The sequence below is a fragment of the Carassius auratus genome, chromosome 1 (genome assembly GCF_003368295.1).
Source record: "Carassius auratus strain Wakin chromosome 1, ASM336829v1, whole genome shotgun sequence".
Classification (NCBI taxonomy): domain Eukaryota; kingdom Metazoa; phylum Chordata; class Actinopteri; order Cypriniformes; family Cyprinidae; genus Carassius; species Carassius auratus.
In genome coordinates, this window is record NC_039243.1 from 22,331,683 (window position 1) to 22,337,576 (window position 5,894).

General features: G+C 38.5%; 1 long non-coding RNA gene across 1 annotated transcript; it reads left to right on the forward strand.

Annotated features, from left to right (window-relative positions):
- Window positions 1-723: 723 nt before the first annotated feature.
- LOC113101920 (uncharacterized) lies at window positions 724-1,263 on the forward strand. The gene is made up of 3 exons (XR_003290532.1): window positions 724-819; window positions 913-1,036; window positions 1,205-1,263. It is a non-coding gene; the product is annotated as an uncharacterized LOC113101920 (long non-coding RNA).
- Window positions 1,264-5,894: the final 4,631 nt, after the last annotated feature.

Below are 5,894 nucleotides of genomic sequence, written 5' to 3' on the forward strand. Positions count from 1 at the left end.
AATAGATGGATGATATCCTGTAGGAAGATTATGGCCTTTTCATACTCCTCTATCTTGACCCTGCTCAGTGCTGTAATTGGATGGCGAGATGACATAAGATCAAACCAATGATCCACTTGCTCCAGGAACCACGCTGTAGTCAGGTAGGAGAGAGGGCGGTTTTCTTGCTGCACCATATACTTCAGTCCAGCACTTGTTGCCTTACTAAATACATTAAGAGCAGGACCAACCTTCATTTTCTCAAAGTGGCTTGGCTCGATGGCTGCAGCTGATAGATGGGGAGCTACTTTTAATGCCATCCCTTCTTGAAAGGACAACCTCATTGGAAGGTAGGTTCTCTTTGTTAACCACATTCTCTGGAATTGTTAACACCTGTCCACGGACAAGGGTACTTTTTAGATTTTTCACCAGATGTGGGACATCAGGCATGAAATGGAGACACCTATCTGGTGTTGTTGGATGCGGCACAGATGTTTTGGTGTGGTCCACCCCAAAGGATTTCCACATGGCCTGGTTAGGGCTACCCATATCGGTGGTGACAGCAAGCACATGTAGCCCTATGGATGCTGCTCTTTCTATTAATTCTGTAATTATTGGCTTGTATTCTGCTCCGTTGGTAGAATTGCCACTGTAATGATATGCCACTACTTGTTTCCAGCGAGTTGTGTTTCCAGCCAACATAAACACACAAGCATGTGTTGCTACTCCTGTGTGACTTGGCAAAGTGACATCACCATATAGTTTGCCTGTCAGCATGTGCAGCTCAACACTTGGAGTGATTGCCATTTCATCCAAGGACAGCACACACTCCCTTTCAAGGTCTGCCAACCCATCTACTTTCAGTTTTAAAAAATCAAATACCTCTGTCAATATACCAGGCTCAAATTTGATACATTCCATCCTTCTTTGCAGGGTTCTGATCGCTGGCAAGGGAATCTGCAATTCCTGTAGGGTCTTGTAACCAGTTGGACCGGATGCAAAGCGAATTTTTAATGCCTTCTTAATTGTTTCATTGCTCCATTTCATACCTTTTGTGGTTCGTCTTCCTAATGCCATAATTTGGTCTTTTGACAAAAATTTCTTTAAAATGTTGTCCCTAATTTTAATTCTTTTTTTCAGAGCTGCATTTTCATTCTTTATTTTTCTTAGTGCTGCCTTTGCATTTTTTTGATATTTTTTCTTGTCTCTTTAATTTTTTTAATAGACCCAGGTAACTGGCTGATGGCTCACTGGAATGCTGACTGGCTGCTGACTGACTTGCTGAATGCTGACTGGGTAGTATCACCTGTCCCTGTCTCTCCTCTCTAGCAATGTCCTCTATTTCTTCACTGTCACTTTCCCTTCTCTGAGTGTCCTCATTCTTTTTTTCCTCAACCTTTGAAACTGATAGAGGCAGAATACATTGTATTGCTAATTTTAAATATTGAAAATATCACATCACTTCAAAATTAGAAATATTACTTCAACTAGTACGAGTTTGTACTTATTTTATATATATATATCACCTGTAATACTATAGCTGTGATCAGCAGTGATTTGCTGTATGTCTACAGGTCTAAGGGTGCATCGTGGAGCAGGGGCCCTCCTCTTTTTGACCACAGGACGATGCACAAAGATTGTGGGAATAGCATCTGGTCTCAGCCTAGTCTTGAATTTTTTGGTCATGACAAATTGGTTTGCCTCAAAATGTGCCTGCAGAGTAACTTGAGTTTAGTTTCCACACAAAACTACCCACATACTGTACATATCACATGGTGGTTAAATGCACAGTTATAGGTAACACTAATGACTCCCTCCAATGTCTCACCATGAGTCTCATCTCCCTGGGTTTTGCAAGGCTTTGCTTGTTCCTTATTTCCAGTAAATAATTTTCCATGTAAAAAGTGCAAATAAATTTAAGTATAATTACCTCACAAATTTTTTTGTTGTTGTAATTTTTATTTAGATTTAGATTGCTCCTGCTGACTTGAGCCAACCATTTTTTTCTCCTCTCCATGTCAGCGGGGAAGCCATACATTCGCACACCTTCCTCTGACCGAGTGGAGCATCCCCATGCAGCACAGCAAACCATGTTGGAGACTATGCAAGAGCAACATGAAAGAAAGGACACATACAAAATGCTTGGCATGCTATTAAATTTATTAGGAATGTATTCATGAATTCCTTTAAATAGTTAATTGCATTTATTTGAATAAAAATACAAAGAAAAAGTAATCTCATAATATATAATTACAATTACATCATTACTTTTGAATGCCAGTGTACATGTTTATATATGAGTATGCTTAAGTTGTTTTAAACCTGAATATATTGTGTATACAAATAAGTATTGTAAGAATTATACATTAGATAAATAATATCTATAATACACAATTATATTACTATATGTAATTGTATGAATTGTAAACAATAAGCTTCATTTTACATTTACTTAACATGCTAATTACTGCTGCTTATAGTTAATTGACCCCTTGTGCGGTGCGAGCTGGAAATCATCTGTCGCCAGCCTGTCTGTACTATCTGGAAGTCATAAAGTCATCAATATGACATTAGTTAACATGAGATCAGTGAAAAAAAGAATAATGTGTAACATAAAAAGGCAACAGCAACCCGTGTTTTTACAACTTAACGTTAGCCTGAAATGAGTTTTTAAAATAACGGTAACTAATCCTCAGAAATGACCTGATTTTATATTTTAAAAACATCGTTGTAAGTACATAATCATGCTACATACATATGCATTTATTGACTCCTAATTACCAGAAATCGCAGTTCTGTCACTCTTCTCTATCAGTTTGAATGGCCGCAAACAAACTTCCTGGAACTATTTGAAGTCTACATGAATCACGTGACAACCAGACATTTCGAACTTCCGTTGTCGCAACTCTCTCTCTATATGGCTCTGCTAGTCCCTATCAATATTTTGAGATGACAAATTTGTCCCCACCAATATTTAGCAAGCTCCTTTGAACTGCTATTTGGATCTTTGCACTGCTATTTGGATCGATTCTAACGGCCAGGACGACAGTACAAGAAACGCCGTAATTTGATTAGCGCCGTGGTTTCTGACAGGCTACACGCGCGGGCCGGGACTACTTTTGTGCTTGCACTAGCAGCGAGTGGGAGGTTTGTGTGCGCGCGCATGTTGACGACGCCGACAGTAAGTTTACAAGGGCTGTCTCTCTGCCACATACAGACGCCAGAGTAAAAACATTTTAATATTCTGTTTTTTTTTTTTTTTTGCCCCTTTTTGTATTTTTTAGAAGCCACCCAAGAAGAAGAAAGGGGACATAAGAAGCTTTTTCATACAGCAGAGTCAGAGTGTAAGTAGGCTATATAACTAGCTAGCCACAAAGATAAACTAGCAGTAGTGACTGACCAGGCTTTCAAATGCATATTCTGTGGAAAATAATATTAACTGGTGATAGTATTACCCAGGATGATAGAATGCTACGTTAGCAAGTAACTGAATGTCAATTAGCCTGCAGTTACCTTAACTTAGAATCTTGCAGTCAACATAAATGTGAGTGTACTGGAGGGTAAATAGTGTTTATAATAGAAAAAGGTTATTATTTAGATTTGTTTCCTTGTGGCAGAGTATTTTTTGTTAGTGTAAATACTAATGTACATAATAATTTATCTTAATAAAACGTTTGGTTGTTCAGCATTACACAGTCTCAGATTTTTATTTTTTGAGAGTGCATTTTTGAGATTATACAGTTATACTAAATTAACATTAAATCACTGGTATCTTACAACAAAATAATTCCGGGGGGTTATGGGGGTGTCCCCACCAAAGCTGAGACCAAACCTACGCCCATGATTAAGATAAAGGCAGAGCACTAAATTTGCCTTTCTTACTTTATTTGATGGTTGTATATAACCCTCAGTTATTTAATTAGTTTTCAGGATTTATATATTATTCTTATATTATTTAATTATATCCTTTCTTAATATTAGTCAACTGTTTGTTATATTTTGTAATGTTATTTTACACTCTAGAAGTTATTTAACCGATAGAGACTTTTATTTTGAAAGTCGGCTTGACGGAAGTGCTCAGAGCCCGCTCATGCACGGAGAGCGCGCAATACGGAGAAAGAGAGCGCGCAAAGACGGAGACTGCACACGGCGTTAGGAATTAAGGACACTTTAAAGTGAATTTATGCATCAGATTGTTGTTTTATTTTCAGTATTTTGTGTACTTTGAGTTTGTTGCTTGACACCTGGTTGGAAAAGAGAACAAGGTAGTTAAGTTCATTTATGCTCTTATATAAAGTAACACACATATATTGCATGTGTCTCTGTTGACATAATTTTATGTTGTTTGGGATGAATGTTAGTGTTAATTGCGTGATTTTATTGCTGTATGGTTGATTGTGTTGTTTCATTTTTATGTATAAGATCTCATTATAATTTCCAATATTGTTTATTCATCTGTTTTAGCTCTTACGGTGTTGTGAAGTCTATAAGGACAATAAACACAAAAAAAGACAGTACAACATCAGTGAATGAGTTAAATCCTTTATTCTTCAACCGGGCTGTTACAGTAAGAGCTTGCCCTATTGATTCCATTTGCTGATGTAAATGATGACAGACGAGGGATCAAATTTGTGCACTCCTGTGAAGGAAATTGAAGTATTAAAGGCTGCACAAAACAAGGAAACAGATGATGAGATAGAAGATCGATCTGAAGTTGCAAAGAGAAATGAAGTACGTTGCTCTTTCCGTGAACGAGTTCCAACAGAAAAGATGCTTGCATATCAAAGAGAGGAGTCAGAAAAGGCAGAAAAAAGGCTTATGCATGCATATGAAAAATGGAAGGATGAGGCTCGAAAGGCAAGAGGGCTGCTGAAAACAGACATCACTGAAAGCCAATTAACGTCAATTATAGACATATTGGAAAATGAAAGAGAAACTGTAATGAATGCATACATAAAGGTTCGAAGTTATGCAATGCCACCCACTGATACAAGGAGAAGAATTGATGCTTGCGATGCCGTGACAAAGGATATTGTAAAGATTGCTTATGAGAGGATCTCAGGTGTGGATGGAGACTTTGACCGTGAGCAAGTAAGGGGGCGTCTTCGTGAACTGCTTGATCGAGATTATGCTCGCTCCATCTACGGTTCTACGGTCTCACATATCAGCTCAAAGTCGAGTACGCCCATAAGTCAACCTTCAGTGAACTCCATCCTGATGGCTAAGTGAATAGAGGCAGCAGCAGAGCTTGCAGCAAAGGAAGCAGAATATGCAACAATAATGGAGGAAAAGGAACAAAGGGAAAAAATACAACTTCTAGAAGAGAAGCAAAGGAAAGAACTGGATGCTCAAAGGAGTGAGTTTGAAAGATTACAAGCAGTGAAAGAGGTAAGAGCTGCTAAAGCAAGACTAGAAGTGTATGACAAGGAAGAAACCACTCACCCTGCTAACCAAAATGATGAGCTGCTACAGCCTGTAAGCATTTCCACACACAAACCTGTGTATTCATCCTCAGTTAAGCTAACACTCAATGAAAGGGTTTCATCGCCAACACCCAATGTGGATGTGTCTTACCTTGCACAAGCTGTCCAAGACAGTATAACGTTAAACAGACTTCCTATGCCAGAGCCCACTATTTTTACTGGTGACCCAATTTCACTTCATAGAGTGGAAAGCTTCATTCCAATCACTCATCGACAAAAGACATATTTCCTCAGCAGTTAAGTTATACTATTTGAAGAAGTATATTGCTGGGTCTGCTCTGAAAACCCTAGAAGGCATCTTTTACAGAAACGATGAGGAAGCTTACAAGGATGCATGGAAAAGACTTCAAGATCGCTATGGACAGCCATTCACTATTCAAAGAGCATTCCGAGAGAAACTCGCAAACTGGCCCAGAATCCAGCCAAAGGACT